This window comes from Dama dama, chromosome 4 (genome assembly GCF_033118175.1).
Source record: "Dama dama isolate Ldn47 chromosome 4, ASM3311817v1, whole genome shotgun sequence".
Lineage (NCBI taxonomy): Eukaryota > Metazoa > Chordata > Mammalia > Artiodactyla > Cervidae > Dama > Dama dama.
In genome coordinates, this window is record NC_083684.1 from 32,376,276 (window position 1) to 32,394,458 (window position 18,183).

At 38.3% G+C, this 18,183-nt stretch overlaps 2 pseudogenes; both read left to right on the plus strand.

Moving 5' to 3' along the window:
- Positions 1–15,858, plus strand: part of LOC133055035 (SNRPN upstream reading frame protein-like) — a 225,128-nt pseudogene extending 209,270 nt beyond the window's left edge.
- A 206-nt stretch (positions 15,859–16,064) lies between these two features.
- LOC133050497 (small nuclear ribonucleoprotein-associated protein N-like) lies at positions 16,065–16,999 on the plus strand (annotated as a pseudogene).
- The last annotated feature ends 1,184 nt before the right edge of the window (positions 17,000–18,183 follow it).

Genomic DNA, 18,183 nt, shown 5'->3' on the forward strand with positions numbered 1-18,183 from the left:
ACCATCTTCTTTTCTGTGTGTGTGGTGAGCACATTGAATATCTACCCTTTTAGCAGGTTTCAAGTATACAGTACAATATTGTTCATTATACTCATCGTGTTGTATGATGAGTATAACTTATTCATCATTATAACTGAAATATATATCATTCTAGAACTTACTCATCTTATAACTGAAAGTTTGTACCCTTTGGCCAGCGTGTCTCCAATTTTCTACGCAGAGCCCCTGGTAGCCATCATTCCACTCTCTGCTGCTATGAGTTTGACATTTTTAGTTTCCACATATAAATGATATTATAATATTGTTATTCTGAATCTGGCTTATTTCACTGAGTGTAATGTCCTTCAAGTTGAGCCATGTTGTCGCAAGTGGCAGATTTCCCTCTTTTTCCAGCCTGATTCATTTTCCACTTTATGTATATACCCCATGTTCTTTATCCATTCATCCACTGATGGAAATTTAGGTTGCTGCCATTTCTTGGTTATTGTGAATGATGCTGTAATGGGCATGGAGTGCAGGTGTCTTTTCAATACCATGATTTCAGTACCTTTGGATGAATACCCAGAAGTGGAATTGCTAGACCTCATGGTAGCCCTATATTTAATATTTTGAGGAACTTCCATATTATTTGCCGTAATGGCTGTACTAATTTACATTTCCATCCATGGTGTGCAAGGGTTCCCTTGTCTACATATCTTTACTAACACAACACTTATTTTTTTAAAAAGTAATAGTCATTCTAACAGGTGTGAAGTGATACCTCAATGTGACTTTGATTTGCATTTTCCTAATGATTAGTGATGTTGAATACCTTTACATGTATCTGTTGGCCATTTGTATGTCTTCTTTGGAAAAATGACTGTTAAGTTCTGCCCGTTTTTAAATTGGATTGTTTATTTTTTTGCTATTGAGTTGTATGATAAAGAAGATGTGTGTGTATGTATGTGTGTTGTTGTTCCGTTGCCAGGTCATGTCTGACTCTCTGCAACCCCGTGGGCTGCAGCATGCCAGACTCCTCTGTGTCTATGTCTGTGTATATATAAGTATGTGTGTGTGTGTATAAATATGTATATGAAAAAAGTGAAAATGAAAGTCACTCAGTCCGTTTCCAACTCTTTGTGACCCCATGGACTATACAGTCCATGGAATTCTCCAGGCAAGAATACTGGAATGGGTAGCCATTCCCTTCTCCAGGGCATCTTCCTGAGCTAGGAATCAAACCTGGGGTCTCCTGCTTTGCAGGCAGATTCTTTACCTTTTGAGCCACCAGGGAAGCCCACGTGTGTGTGTGTGTGTGTGTGTGTGTGTGTGTGTGTGTGTAAAACCTTTGTGTATTACAGAGGTTTTAAAGATCAATTTGTCACTGGAAATCCTTGCCACTGAACAAGCTTATATAGTACTATATTTTTTGTAAAAATTGTTGCTACAGTGGTGTGTTTTAACAACAGAGTTGCTTATGTGGGATATATTAATAGTGTATCATAATCCTGATTAAAGTCTCATGTGAAATCAAGCCTTCTCTCATTTTATATTATACCTATGGTGTTTTGAAATTATAATTTTTTTCAATGATAAAAGTAATACTTGGTTGTCACAAAAAAGTAAGGGAAAAGCATAATCCTAAATACTTAGGGACAGACATTGCTTTCGTATTTTTAAATTTTACTTTGTTTTGGTTATACAAGTTAAACATGTTTAGAGAAGAAATTTAGAAAATGCAAAAGATAAGAAAATGAAATCAATCACAATTTCACCACTAAGAAGTGACACTTTTAACATGTTGGCCTAAGTACTTATCTAGATTATATATTTGTCTACCAGATATTTAAAATATGCATTTTATTTTTAACAAAAGAAACCATACATATTGGATGACAGTTTTATATTGTGATTTATTACTTCATTTTCATATTTCTAGGCTAATAAAATACTTTTATAATGCCACTTTTACTAAGTCTATAGAATTCTATCACACTATAATTTATTTTAGCAGTCTCTTATTTTTGGTTATTTGTGTTAATGGGCTTCATAGGATCATAGAAAAGCCAATCACCAAGGAGTTGGACACTGAATGTGATAGAGATGAAGTACAACTCCAGCTCTCAGATCTGATCATCTTCTGCCCTCAGTAAGAGATTTTAAAAAATATATTCTAAGTTTTTATTTAAAATTAAAAAAATCTTGGCTTTTATGTATATTAATGACACATTTAGTAGAAAAGACTGAGAGGAATTCAAACAGCTTGATAGCAGAAAACAAATAGCTCAATTGAAAAATGGGCTAAGCACTTGGATAGACATATGTTAAAAAAGATGTGCAAGTGGAAAATAGGTATATGAAAAGAAGCTCAACATCAATAATCATAAGGGAAATGCAATCAAAATCACAATAAGTTATCACCTCCCACTTGTTAAGATACCTGTCATTAAAAAGAAGATAATGTGATTCATGTCAATGTATGACAAAAACCAATACAATATTGGTAAGTAATTAGCCTCCAACTAATAAAAATAAATGGGGAAAAAAATAAAGTACTGAAAACAAAACAAAACAAATAAATAAAAAGAAGATAATGAGTGTTGGTGAGATGTGGAGAAAGGAAACCTTTGTATACTGTTGGTGAGAAGTAAATTGATAAAGCTATTATGTAAAATAGTATAGAGGTTTCTCAAAAAATTAAAAATAAAACTACCATATGATCCAGTAATCCCACCTCTGGGTACCTATCCAAAAGAGCAAAATCTTTATCATGAAGAGCTATCTACATCCCCATATTTATTGCAGTGTTATTTATAGCATTTAAGACATGGAAACAACCTGCACACTTCAACAGAAGAATGAATAAAAAATTATACATACATGCACATAGACATACATATACACACTGGAATATTATTGAACCATAAACAAGGATGAAATGCTGCCATTGTGAAAACATGGGTCAACCTGGGGGACATTATGCTAAATGAAATAAGCCAGATACTGAAAGAAAAATAGCATATGATCTCACTTACATGTAGAATCTAAAAATGTCAAAGTCTTAGAAGCAGAGAGTAGAATGGTGGATACCAGGCGCTGAGTGTGGGAGAGATGGGTAGACATTGGTCAAAGGGTATGTAAGTAATAAGAGGAATAAGTCATCATACAGCATGATGACTATAGTTAACAATGCTTTATTGTATGTTTGACATTTGCCAAGAGAATTTTTACTGTTCTTCAGCACTCTTCCGTTTTCATGTCTTACTTAATATTTCTTACTGCTTTCTGCTCTTATTATCAACTTTATATACTCTATTTCTCATATTTTAACTTCCAGATATAATATCATTGGGTCAGAGCATCATGAATGTTCCTCTTGGGTCATGCTTTTGCTCCACACTGCTTTATAGGTCAACTGGTTTTCCAAGTCCAATGGGAAGCAGAGAAGCAGGGCAGAGACAGAGAGAATGGCAAACTGTGTAAGAAACCCATTCACAGGTTGGTCTTTATTTCTGGTAGAAACTCAGAGCAAAATAGGCTTCCCTTCTCCTTATTATTTTAAATTACATTTCACTGTATATAAACAGCACTGAATAAATTTTATATAGCCACTGGTCATTTGTATTTCTTGTTTTGTAAATTTATTGTTAATATATTCTAAGGTTAAAATAAATAGAAATGCAGGCATTATTATTTAACAGGAAAATGTTTAATTAATGATGTTTTTATTTCCTGTTTGTTTGAATCAAGTACCTTTGAAGTTGGGAGAGTATATTGGAAATCCTTAAATCACTTAAGATAATTTAGACCCACTATTAATTTTATATCACAAATGAGTAGTTAGTGCAGAGTTAGCAAGTTCATCACTGCTTTTTAATTAAACATGAGTTGACTGTAAAGAGAGAGTTATTGAGCATTTGAGAGATATATCCAATGGCTATATAATTAGATGAAAATTATATAAGCAAGGAATGCCCAATTTAATTCTTGCTATATATTAGTTGTAGGAAAAATATGCAGATACTTCATTCACATTTATCAAAATAGCCTACAGCAAGATAATTAGGGATCACCTTTGAAAATGGTGGTGCTTAATAGACATATTAATTGATATCAGTCTTCCTTCAAATAGTCCATTAAGTGGAAAACTATTACATCAAAAATAGTTTATCAATAAAAATAAAAAATGTATATCTTTTATTTGAAAAGTTAATTGCACTCATATATTTTCATTTATTAAAGTTAAATAATAATTTTCTTTGCTTTGTTGATAAATAACCATAATAATAGTCAATGAATCTCAGTTAAATACTGATGGTAGTTAACAATCACTTTATAAAAATAATAATGATATGCCACAGAATCAGAAACAATAAAATGTAAACTTATTATATTGAAATAAGAAAACCATATGACTAAGTTTTATTTATTTGTGTTCATGATTAGGTAGACTTCTAGTAATAACTTTAAAAATCATCTCTTTTTGAGGAAATTGCAATAAATTGGTAGAATATCATACCAGAGCTTTTGTGTTAGGAAAGTGCTGACTGATTGAGGTCTACTCTGAAAAAAGTGAGCATTTCCAGTCAATTTGCATTATATATCAGATAACAATTTGTGATAAAGTTTACAAAGCTGAAAAAGAAAATAATAATAGCAAATACTATAATAATAAGTAAAATTTCAAGGTTTGGGAAGAATATCAATAACTTATAAGTAGTCTTTGAATCTACTCGATTACTGTAAAATTTCAATTAAATGAAATCAAAACAAAAGCCAGGAAAAAAGACTGCAGTCTAGGAAGAAGATCTTGAAATAAATGGAGTCAACTAACATTATATAATTTTGTTTTTCTAATTGAAAGTCAAATCTATTAATTAATCATAGAAGTAATGTTAAAAGTTACACAAGCATTAATAATAAAATAGAAAAAAGAGTTCAGCAGTTCAGCACCTATAAAACAAATATTTTGCCATGAGATTTGGTTTTAGTTTAGTTATATCCTTGATGTGTATGTGTGTGTGTGCATGTGTTGTGCTGCATGTTGATGGTGATATAAACTATATTTCTATTGTAGGTCACAGCTTGTATTAGTAAGCCTTCTTCAGAGAGATAGAACCAGTAAGATCTATCTCTCTATCTATCCATAGATATAGGTATATCTATCAAAATGCAGGCAAGGGCCTTGCAAGTCTTTCTGGAAAGCTTGAATGTATTATCCTGAATGTAATATGTAGTCATTAAAGAATAAAAAGGGAGAGTGATAGGATAAGATTTATTGTAGAAACATCAGAAAGAAGTGATATGGAAGGTGGATTATAGAAGAGTAAGGTTTGATTCCAGCATTGTAATTAGGAGGCAGTGAGACTCAGGAAAGAAGAAGGGATAGATTCGAGATGTATTTAAGAGGACAGAACCGATGGTCCTATCTGGCTGAAATAATGGGTGAAGGATAATGGAGTAAGAGGTATGAAGGACAACTCATAGCTTTGTGCCTTGGAATTCTGAGCAGAGACCAGTGTCATTCAATAGCATATGGAACAGGAGAAGGAGTAAGTTTTAAAGGGTACTTGATGATTCGATTTTGAATTTGTTGAGTTTGAGGTCTTTGAGGACTCCTCAAGGGAGTTGTCCAGTACCCAGAAAGATATTTGGGACTGAAGGTCAGTGTAGAGGACTGGTATTATTATGCTAAGCATTTGAAAGTGTTGAGCATTTCCTCTTATTTGGAAATCAGAGTCACAGATGTGAAGCTTCACAGGAAAAGTCTATATAATAAAAAGAGAAAAGCATGGGAAAGGTCAAATGTAACTCTAGAAGGAAACAGAATTTAAGGGATAAACAGAGGAAGAGAAGCCAGAGTAAATCAGAATTTATGTTTTGGAGGTGCCTAGGGGCCTAAATAGATGGACACGGAAGCCTGGTGTGCAGCAGTCCATGGGGTGACAAAGAGTTGGACATGACTGAGCAAGTGAACTGAACTGAGGGGCATAAAACTGTCAGAAAAAAATCAATCAGTTGATCTAAGAAAGAACTGGAAAATTTTATTCAAGCCAAATCTGAGGAATATAACCCGGGCAAAGCATCTCCGAAAGCTCTGAGAATTGTTCTGCGGGTTAGAAATCAAGGCATGGTGACACAAGTTTTTTTGAGACAGAGGACTGTACGTCAAAGGACGTATTATCAACAGTTTACATACTCCAAATCTAAGCAGCATCTTGGTGGTCACGTGACCCCTTCCAAGCTCAAGAAGGAATAAGGAGTCTTTTACGGAGCTGTCTTGCTGATGCTAGGAGAATGTTGCTCTTTGTGGTTGAGCAGGTGCTCCCGCCAACGAGGGAAGTGTGTTCGATGCCTAACATAGACATGCAACATACAGGGCCGAGAGAAGAATTTTTATGTTTCAATTGTCCCTGTCTTGTCATAAAACAGGAATTTTACCTCACAAGACTAATTTGGATTGTGTGTGTGTGTGTGTGTGTGTGTGTGTGTGTGTGAGACAAGTAAAGGCCCTGCTCAGGGACCTTGTCTTGAAGCCGTGTTTCCATCAGAGCACGTTGCGTTTACTCGGGGTATATGTTTACGTGGGAGGGCTGTTGAAGATAAATGTTGTCACTGTTTCTTGACCACACGAAGACAGACTCATTAAGGAGACTGAGCAGGAAGAGTCAGAGATAAGAAGAGAGGGACAGTGGCATCAAATGTGGGCGAGCGAGAGAGCGAGATAAGGACTGTCCAGCCGCAAACAGATCGCACTCTCAAATTGGGTCATCTGAGGAGAGCTTAATAAAGAGACGGTGTGCCAAGGTGTGGGGAAGGGGCGGGGAAGCTCCGTGCGACAGGGCCTTCCAGCAGGGCTGGTGAGAGAGTGATGCTGTTCTTGTTCCTCTGCTTACCGGGGCAGGAGGAGGGTGCAGCTGTTGAAACCTGGTGTGGGAGAACTTTGTTGGGAGGCTGCCTGAAGGAGCTCTGAGATGTGATCCCGGGGCTTTGCAGGGAGGGGCTGGAGGGCAGGAACCCTGGCCCCTACTTTCTCTCTTTTTTATAAACTTTTAAATTTTATACTGGAATATAGCCGATTAACAATATTGTGATAGTTTCAGGTGCACAAACGGACTCATCCATGCCTATATGTGTATCCATTTTGCCATCTCTCCTCCCACCCAGGCTGCCATATAACATTGAGCAGAGTTCTCTGTGCTGTCCAGTAAGTCCTTGTTGATTATCCATTGTGAACATAGCAGTGTGTCGTGTCCATGTTGATCCCAAACTCCCTATCTCTTCCCCATATTCTCCCCCCTCTGGCAACCATAAGTTCGTTCTCTAAGTCTTTGAGTCCATTCCTGATTTGTAGCTAAGTTCATTTATATGCATGTGAGCTCTCCAACATGCTCTCTCCCACCTAGAGAGTAGGGATTCTACTTTAGATGTCATTACAGATCTTCCTCGGCTTACAGTGAGGTTATGTCCAGATAAACCCACCGTTAAGCCCAGAATTTAATACACCTAACCCACCAAACACTTACATTAGCCTACAATTGGACAAAGCTGTCTAACACAAATCCTATTTTATAATTAAGTATTGAATGACTCATGTAATTTATTGAATTCTGTACTGTAAGTGAAAATAGAATGGTTGTCTAGGTACATGATGGTTGTAGGTGTTATTCATTGTTTATTCCAGTCGTGGTGTGGCTGACTGGGAGCTGCTGCTCGCTGCCTCTGCCCAGCATCAGGGGAGTATTGTACTGCATATTGCTAGTCTGGGAAAAGGTCAAAATTAAAAATTCCAAGTATGGTTTCTACCGTATGTGTATCTCTTTCTCACCATTGTCAAGGTGCAGAATTGTAAGTCTTACCATCATCTGTATAACTTCAGTGCCTAATGAAGTGTTTGAAACATAGCAGGTGCTCAGTGAAAATTTTGAATACAAAATGCTCAAATGTCCAAAACCCTAAAAACATCCCAAAGGCATAATCCAAATGCATGAACACAGTCAGCTATTGTGTTCTATTTAGCTCTTCAGTATGGCCCTGTCCTTCTTCAGTATATGTCATGCATCTCAGTTTATCACTGCATTTGTTCCTCCCATAAGTCATCTTCCTTAAATGAGTTTTAACCCCTTCTATCCAGACAAAGTTCGGTTCTTGTTTGAGAAGCCTTATCAGCTTTGCACAAATGCTGGAATATCTCTCATGTGAATTTAAGTTTATTGCTAAACTCTTTTCTCTCCATGAAGCTTCTTTGGAAGGCTTTCTTAGAAAGTAGTTTTTCTCCAGTCTTAACTGGTTCCTTTTCCATCCTGATATTACAGTGTCTGAGTTCTAAGACGTGACAGAAGTATTCCCTGTCTAACTGGCTGAAGGGGGTTGAAAGTTGCTTTTGGGTACTCTTATGAGTATTTTAAATATGATTCTCTTGCTTAAGAAGTATTTTGACATATTTAGAAATTCTTAGTAACAGTTTTGGAAAGAAAAGTATAAAAAAAGAATCTTGCTTCTTCTATAACTCTTTAATTTCTTTTTGACAATTCCCATTTCTCTCTTTTAAGATACATAATTTGAAATCAAATTCTACTTTTTATTTCATTCTCAAACCATAATATTATGAAATATGATAAAAGCAAATTATCCTGAACAACAAAATAATAAAAACATAATGAAACTTGGAAATTCTAAATTATAGAACAAAAGATGAAATTAAAATCTCTATTGTGAGAAAGGATCTGGCAAATTCCAGGTTGGCCTTAAAGGGCCCTTGATACAACAGGCAGAAGCGTAATATATAAAGGATAGTAAATCAAGCTGAACTTAGTGTTGCTTTGTTTTTAATGGTTTGTGTTTAACCCTATGACTAAATGTTCCAAATGGTGGTTTAAATTATGGTACTGGGATTAGTAGGCATAGTTGTGCAGGAAAAGCTGGATTTTCTGCTTTGAAATGTGCATATTTCACAGATTATGTGCTTCACATGCCAAGACATGGTAAAATTTTGCTTGTTTAGGAATAGCTCCATTTTTAAGCTTCCTAAGTACCTCAGCTGAAATGATATATATTTTGCACATAAATATTGGAAGGGTTGGGGGAGTCAATGTGATTCTTGCTTTGTGGAGGCTAGACACAGTGGGTATCCATGTTTTACGTAGTCCTGAGTCTTTGTGGTTCCAAAACACACCCATTTTATAGGACGGGTTAGAAACATGTTGCTTCTCAAAATAATCATTTAATATTTTGTTTTTATTAAACTACTGAAAAATATCTGACTGGATTATTTCATTTTGAACATGTTATTTTTTTTTGGTGTGTATAAAATGCTATTTAAGTAATTGAGTGTTTTTTCCCCCAGTTGTTTGAGTGTTGAAAATTCAATCTTCTGTAATTAAAAATAAATCTTCTAACTGAACATAGCAGTTATTTCCCACATACTTTATTGAAAGTGACAAAAATGGATAAAATATAACCATGAATTGTGCCTCATTCTTATGATATATCAAACTCCCATTTCATTAAACTTGGGAGGCTTTTTTTTTTAATATGATACTGAAAGAAGGGAAATAAAATTCTTAGAAAGGTTTCAAAAGATTATTAATAGATGAGATTTGAATAAGACTGATCAAATGCTGGAATGGATGCTTTCTTTTCTTTCTTTCTTTTTCTTTTCTTTTTTTTGATTGCCTACATTGTCTGAAAACTGTTCAGCAGAACAAAGGGTTTTATGGATGAAAGACTAGTATGAAGAAACATGAATGTCAACTCAGGCTCTGAAAGACAGTCTGCTAATGAAATATTCTAAAAGTCATTTTCAAGGTGGTTGAAAGTTCTCACTGACGTGCACCAATGCTTTTGATAAAAAAATTATATATATCAAATAATTACACAACTGTTGGCTCCAGGGATAGAGAAAATAAGGTGAATCCATATGCACCCAAACATTAATGAAAGACTTGTATATCATACTTTCTTTCCATGGGTAAAAATAATCAGACACATCGTAACATTATTTTGCTAGTAAATTTCTTACTTTTTGCATCTGACGAGTGCCCCTTTCTACTATCTTGGTAATGCTAACTAACTGTGATCTATGATTTACTACATTAATAGTTAGCTCTTTATGTGCAAAGTGTGTTATCTTTTAAAATTGAATTTCCCTAAAACATCATTCAGTGAACTTGCCTTGTAAGTGCAAGAAGTAATGACTTTTCCCCAAAGGTCCACTGATCCACTCTATGAATATACATACCTGCCAATAACATCTACTTATCCTCTATTCTTGGAGAAGGGCATGGCAACCCACTCCAGTATTCTTGCCTGGAGAATCTTATAGCCTAGCAGGCTATAGTCCATGAGATTGCAGAGTCGGACATGACTGAAGTGATAGCATTCACGCATGCATCCTCTATTCTATGGTATGCATTCTTTCTTTAGGATATAACACACACACATAATCTTGGTAATAATTTTGAAAGATGTATGAGTGAGTGAGTGAAGTCGCTTAGTCGTGTCCTACTCTTTGCGACCCCGTGGACTGTAGCCTACCAGGCTCCTCCATCCATGGGATTCTCCAGGCAAGAATACTGGAGTGGGTTGCCATTTCCTTCTCCCCATATATTTATATACATATAACTATACCTGCCATATATATATGACATATACCTCTGTGTGGGTTTATAATTTGATGGAACTATATATTCAAATATCCTTGGAATCTGTATCTGTTTTCTCTGATTGATTTTAACCATGCAAATTTGATGAAGATTCTCTTTCAGGAATGTCTATAATGATGCCCCATATAGGGAGGCCCTTAATTAGGCTAACAGTGGTTCTATGACATGTTCAAATTAATGGAGGTATGGTTGGTAGGTTTTTGAAAATATTCCAAATCAAATTGACCATGGGATGTCTGCTTTCTGCCCTGTCATAGTCCCAGAGGACTGGGCTAAATTGCAATGGTCTGACAACAGTGTTAAACTTTGTATGCCTGGGTCTGGGCTGGGCTTGGTTTACAAGAGGCAGCTAATCTCTGGGGAGTGGAGTCTATTCCCATTTCATTTTATATTTTCATGAATGGAATTTTAATTACATGATACAAACATAAACAAGAATTTTGCATGACATTTAATATTTTTGGGGACCAACCCGGTCTCAATCTCTCAAACCCATCTGCCTTTGTATATAATATGTATCATAAAATTGCCGGTTTATAATGTACTTTTCTTTTACGCTCTTTCAACTTGAAACTCCTTCTCAGCAGTCTATATCCAGTCATAATGCTGTCTTTTCTTCACAACATCAGCTAACATTCTTACAGGTTTTTTGTTTTTTTTTGTTTTTTACATATGTTGTTTAGTTGCTAAGTCATGTCTGACTCTTCTGCAACCCCATAGACTGCAGCCCACCAGGCTCCACTGTCCGTGGGGTTTTCCAGGCAAGAATACTGAAATGGGTAGCCATTTCCTTCTCCAGGGGATCTTCCTGACCCAGGGATTGAATCTGTGTCTCCTATATTGGTAGGCAGATTTTTTTTTTTTTTTTAACCACTGAACCATCTGGGAATTCCTTTTACATATGTATATCAGGTGACAAATATTATATGATTATATTTCATATCACATTATAATTTTTGAGTATTTTTATATGTTTTATACTAGTCAGAGAGGTTCTAGAGCTGAGGGGCTAGTGCTTACTCATTTAAAAAAAACTCCCAGCATCAAAAGTAGGCACTCAGTGAGTGAATATTAGTTTTAAAAAATTGTTTAAAGGTAAACAAAAGTGTGTAAAATAGGGTTTTTACAATTAATAACGAAGCATAAAAGAAGATGGAGACCAAGATGTGGTGACATTGAGATAGTATAAAAAGTGGAATCACCTTATAGAGAATTGGGACCCTTGTGCACTGTTGGTAGAAATAGAAAATGGTGCAGCTGCCATGGAAACTGTATGACAGTTTCCCCAAAATTAAGAATGTAATTCTTACGTGACTCAGCAATGCCACTTCTGTGTATGTATCTAACAGAATTCAGAAATTCAGAAAACAGAATTCAGAAAACAGAGGTGTTTGCACAACCATGTTCATAGCAGCATAATTCATAATTGCCAAATGATTGAAGCAATCCAAGTATTAGATGAATGGATAAACAAAATGTGGTATATACATACAATGGAGTCTTAAAAAGGAGGGAAATTCTAATGCTTGTTACAACATGGATGAACCTTGAGGACATTCAGCTAAGTGAAATAAGCAAGATGCAAAAAGGCAAATGTTGTATGATTCCACTTACATGAAGTACCTAGAGTAGTAAAATTTCATAGAGAAAGAAAATAGAAGGTTAGTTAGTTGCTAGTGACTCAAAGGGAGGGGAAATGAGTTGTTTCATGGGTGTAGCATTTCAGTTTTGCAAGATGAAAAGAATTTTTGAGATTGGTTGTACAAAGATGTGAGTATACATAAAGGAGTATGTCAAGGCTGTATATTGTCACCCTGCTTATTTAACTTATATGCAGAGTACATCATGAGAAACGCTGGGCTGGAAGAAGCACAAGCTGGAATCAAGATTGCTGGGAGAAATAGCAATAACCTCAGATATGCAGATGACACCACCCTTATGGCAGAAAGTGAAGAAGAACTAAAGAGCCTCTTTATGAAAGTGAAAGAGGAGAGTGAAAAGCTTGGCTTAAAACTCAATATTCAGAAAACTAAGATCATGGCATCTGGTCCCATCACTTCATGGCAAATAGATGGAGGACAGTGGAAACAGTGTCAGACTTTATTTTTTTGGACTCCAAAATCACTGCAGATGGTGACTGCAGCCATGAAATTAAAAGATGCTTACTCCTTGGAAGGAAGGTTATGACCAACCTAGATTGCATATTAAAAAGCAGAGACATTACTTTGTCAATAAAGGTCCTTCTAGTCAAGGCTATGGTTTTTCCAGTAGTCATGTATGGATGTGAGAGTTGGACTATAAAGAAAGCTGAGCACAGAAGAATTGATGCTTTTGAACTGTGGTGTTGGAGAAGACTCTTGAGAGTCCCTTGGACTGCAAGGAAATCCAACCAGTCCATCCTAAAGGAGATCAGTCCTGGGTGTTCATTGGAAGGGCTGATCTTGGAGCTGAAACTCCAATACTTTGGCCACCTCATGTGAAGAGTTGACTCATTGGAAAAGACCCTAATGCTGGGAGGGGTTGGGAGCAGAAAGAGAAGGGGACGACAGAGGATAAGATGGTTGAATGGTATCACCAACTCAATGGACATGAGTTTGAGTAAATGGGAGTTGGTGATGGACAGGGAGGCCTGGCGTGCTGCAATTCATGGGGTCACAAAGAGTCGGACACAACTGAGCGACTGGACTGAACTGAACTGAACTGAACTGATACTTAACACTACTTAATTGTATGACTTCACAGTGGTTAGAGGGTAAATTTTATCTTAATTATATTTTACCATAATTTAATATAACTGAAAAAGAGAAGTCATCCTCATTATATATATTGCAATTATGTCAGACTAATTCATCCCAAAGGTATTTTAAAATCTATAATTTTGGTTATATATTTTGGGGCAGCTGTGTGCATGCAAAGCCGCTTCAGTTGTGTCTGATTCTTTGCAGTCCTATGGACTGTAGCCTGCCAGGCTCCTCTGTCCATGGGATTCTCCAGGTGAGAATACTAGAGTGGGTTGCCACACCTTCCTCCAGGGGATCTTCCCAACCCAGGGATCAAACCTGCATCTTCTGGGTCTCCTACAGCATCTGCCCTCGCAGGCAGATTCTTTATCCCTGAGCCACTGGGGAAGCCCCTTTGGGGCAGCTAGTTTACTTTTATTTTTAATTTTTTTTTTTTTTTACTGAAGTAGAGTTGATTTACAATGTTGTGCTAATTTCTGCTCTACAGCAAAGTGACTGAGTTATATGCATTCCTTTTTGATGTTCTTTTCCATTATGGTTTATCCCAGGAGACTGGTTATAGTTTCCTGTGCTACGCAGTAGGACCTTGTTTATCCATTCTAAATTTAGTAGTTGGCATCTACTAACCCCAAACTCCCAGTCCCTTCCTCTGCCTTCCTACCTTTCCCTTGCTAATCACAAATCTTCTCTGTGAGTCTGTTTCTGTTTCGTAGAATATATATGTAAGTAATGTCATATGGCATTTGTCTTCGTCTTTCTGAATTGCTTCACTTAGTGTGATAATTTTAGTCACATTCGTGTTGCTAGAAATGGTACTCTTTCCTTCTTTCTTATGGCTTAGTAGGGTTCCATTGCTCTATATACACCACATCTTCTTTATCCATTCATCTGTTGATGGACATTTAGTTGTTTGCACATCTGTACTATTGTAAATAGTGCTGCTATGAGCATAAGACTGCATGTATTTTTTTCAATTATAGTTTTGTTGGGTATATGTCCAGGAGTGGGATTGCTGGATCATATGGTAGCTCTGTTTTTAGTTTTCTGAGGGACCTCGACATTGTTTTCCACAGTGGCTATACCAACTCACATTCCCACCAACAGTGTAGAAATGTTTTGGGAGCGGATAGTTTAAATACAGACTATCTGGTTGTTGTAGAAATATCCACATGCAAAAGGGAATTTACTGTTTTATAATTTTAAAATCAATCCACTAAGATGTATTTATTGCATATTCATAGTGTTTCATAGCCTTTAGACATTGGGAAAAAGGGTAAAATAAAAAAGGTGACTACCTGACTACATTTGAGAGTTTTTATATAGCAGAGTCATAACTCATTAAGGGAATTGAGACAACTGCTTCTGTAAAGTCAAACTTTCTGGAATTGTTCTAGAATAAGTCTTAGCTAAAAATTAACTCAAGAAACTCAGAGCTCTGACACCAGGGAGAAAGGAGAATGAGATTTCCAACAAGTATACTCGATCAATTAGATCTGCAATTTGGTGGTGGCTTGAGAGTGAGATTTGAGGTAAGAAAATTCTGAATTTTAATCCTGGCTCCATTGGAGAATTTGACCAAATTATTTTATCAATAAATAAGATAAAATATTTACCATGACATGTAACCAGAGTTATGTGTGTGTGTGTGTGTGTGTGTGTGTGTGTGTGTGCATGCGCGCTTAGTCATGTTAGCTCTTGGTGACCCTATGGGTTGTAGGCCACCAGGCTCCTCTGTTCATGGTTTTTTCCAGGCAAGAATACTGGAGTGGGTTGCTATGTCCTCTCCAGGGGATCTTCCAAATCCAGGGATCGAACCTGCGTCTCTGGTTCTCCAGCATTGACAGGCAGGCTCTTTACCACTGCACCCCCTGAAAAGCTCATTAGATCCACTAGAGTGTCTTGAATGCTCACGTAGCAATTGCTTTAGCAATATTATCTCTCTCGTGGCTGCAGCAGTGGAAGAGAAAAGGCCAGACAGAAAAATCTGACTCTCCTCAGCCATTTTTCAGCAGTGATGTAAGTCTTTTAAATCAGATCTGTCGAGTTTCATGTTCCTGCCTCTGAAGCTGTTGGGGATGGCCTAGAGAAAGGCAAGTTGAAAGGCAGCTATCAAAAGTGGGGTCAGGGGGTTTGCTGCACATGCGCAGACAGGGCCGGCGTGATTAGTTGGTGCGCCTGTGGCAAAGAGCATGGTGGAGCGGAGCGGTCCCTGGAGATGCCTGACCTTTTCTGTTCTGTTCTGTTCTGTTTTGAGGAGTGGCCAGCGGCGTGACAGAGCAGGCCAGGGACGGTCTACACCTGAGGAGGACTACGGAGCAGCGCTGTACGTGAGGTAGGAACGCAAGTCAAATGTAGGGCAGCCTCACTGAGCAACCAGCCGTGTCACCTGTACCCGAGGCGGTCAAGTGCCTGTGGTAGATTTCCAGGCAGAACTGCGGCAGGTCTTCTTAGCTGAGACACCAAGAAGTCATTAAAGCAGTATCAGAACACCCAGGTAGCTGATACCAAGAGGAAACAGATCAAAACAAAGAGGCTTCTTCTACTGTTGGAAGCTTCTGCCGCAGCCTGCAGTGTTCGGTGGAGAACCTGCATCATACCTCAATCCGTAGGCTTCCTTAGGTCTTAAGGATCCCGAAACTGTCCTGTGGACATCGAATTTGGTGGAACAGCAATTGTAACTATGGGAAAGAGGTGCAAGATGCTGCAGCACATTGACTACGTGTGAGACGCGACTGGCAGGGTGGTTCAATCTTCACTGGCCCTTTTAAGGCTTTTGACAAATAGGTGAACTTGACCCTCTGTGACTGTGATGAATTCAGAAAGATCAAGGCAAAGAATTCAAAGCATTCAGAGTTTGAAGAAAAGCAAGTTTGGGGGCTGGTGTGGCTGCCCGGGAGAACTTGGTTTCCATGACTGTGGAGGGACCACCCTGTAAAGATACTGGCATTGCTCAGTACCACTTACTGGTGACGCTGGGGGTTGGGAGAGCAGCTGGCAGAGGTGTTCCAGCTGGTGTTCCAATTCCCCAGACTCTTCCTGGACAAACAGGCCCTGTCCATGGGGGCGGGGGGCCATCCCAATGAGTAATGACCCCACAGGGAAGAGGTATTGTAGCAGCTGCTGCCACTGCCAGCGTTACTGGAGCCCCAACTCAGTATCCACCAAAAGGGGGCTACATCCACACCACACATCCACACCTGTTGGTCGAGCAATCCCACCTCCAGGAATTATGGCTCCTCCACCTGGTATGGGGCTTCCCAGGTGGCACTAGTGGTGAAGAATCTGCCTGCCAGTGCAGGGGACATAAGAGACACAGGTTTGACCCCTGAGTCAGGAAGATACCCTGGAGAAGGAAATGGCAACCTCTTCCAGTTATTTTTGCCTGGAGAATCCAATGGACAGAGGAGCCTGCTGGCAGCAGTCCTTGGGGGTTACAAACAATTGCACATGACTGAAGCAACTTACCATGCCACATGGTATGAGACCACCCATAGGCCCACCAGTTAGGCTTCCCGTACTCGAGGGATGCCAATAAGCTAGCCCCTGTTGGAATGAGACCCTCCACCAGGAATCAGAGGTCCACTTCCACTAGGAAGGGGTCCACCAAGACCCTAGGATATTATTGATCCTTCTTAGTGATTTTTATTTTCCTGCAACGCATCTTGTGAAATGTGTGCAGTACTTGTAAGCTTTGGTCCTCTCTGCTGCATTAATGTAAGCTAATGCATAGAGTCATTAAAAAAAGTGGGTTCAAAGGAGGTAGATGAACTTCACCTAGAAATTTCAGAGATTGATTGGGGATTGAGATAGCTATGAAGAGGAAAATTATGGACCTAAATAGAGAACCACAATTAGTAGGTCAGAGGAGACAAATAATACTAGATACAACTCATAAATTTATGGACCACAAACTGTATACCAGGTGCTCTTCTAATCGCTTTGCTTGTATTAACTCAATGAATCCTTTCAACAGCTTTATGCAATAGATGCATGATTTCCCAATCTTCCCTGGTATCATCCCAAAAGGAGACCTGGGGACAGGGATTTGGATTCAATCCCATGAAAATTATCTCAGATACTCTGTCTTCTAGGGCTTCCCAGGTGGTGCTAGAGGTAAAGAATCCGCCTGCCTTTGTAGAAGACATAAGAGACATGTGTTCAATCCCTGAGTCAGGAAGATCCCCTAGAGGAGGGCCTGGCAACCCACTCTAGTATTCTTGCCTGGAGAATCCCATGGACAGAGGAGCCCAGTGGGCTATGGGCCATAGGGTTGCAAAGAGTTGGACATAACTGAAGTGACTTAGCAGGCAGGCAGGCACTCTGTCTTCTCTGAAGGAGTGGAGAAATGGGACAAGGAAGGAAGGCAAACCAAATGAATTTTTGTGAGTTAGTGTTGGCTACCATGGGCAACCAGGGCTCCAAATGCCGCTGGAAATCCTGTGTAATCTCAGAACTGTCCCACTGAAGGACAGAGAGCTGGAGATTTTACCCATCATCCCCTACCCTTCATTGAGGATACGGTTGAGGATTGCTTTGGGGCATTAGTTCCCAGGCCTGCCATGTTACCATATTCCAAAAGTGCCGTCAGGCAGAGAAGCAGGCCTTGGTAATATAAGGAGCTGCCAATGGTGTCAGAGCAAAGACAGCGTCTGCTTCCTTGAGTTCACAAATGGGGAACATGGGACACAAAGTTAACATCATTCAATTTGCTTTATTATAAGCCCATCATTGGATTTATTATAGAAATGATGATCACTGACTGAAGCTAGGTTCTATCCTCTGCCTGTGTTAACATCAGT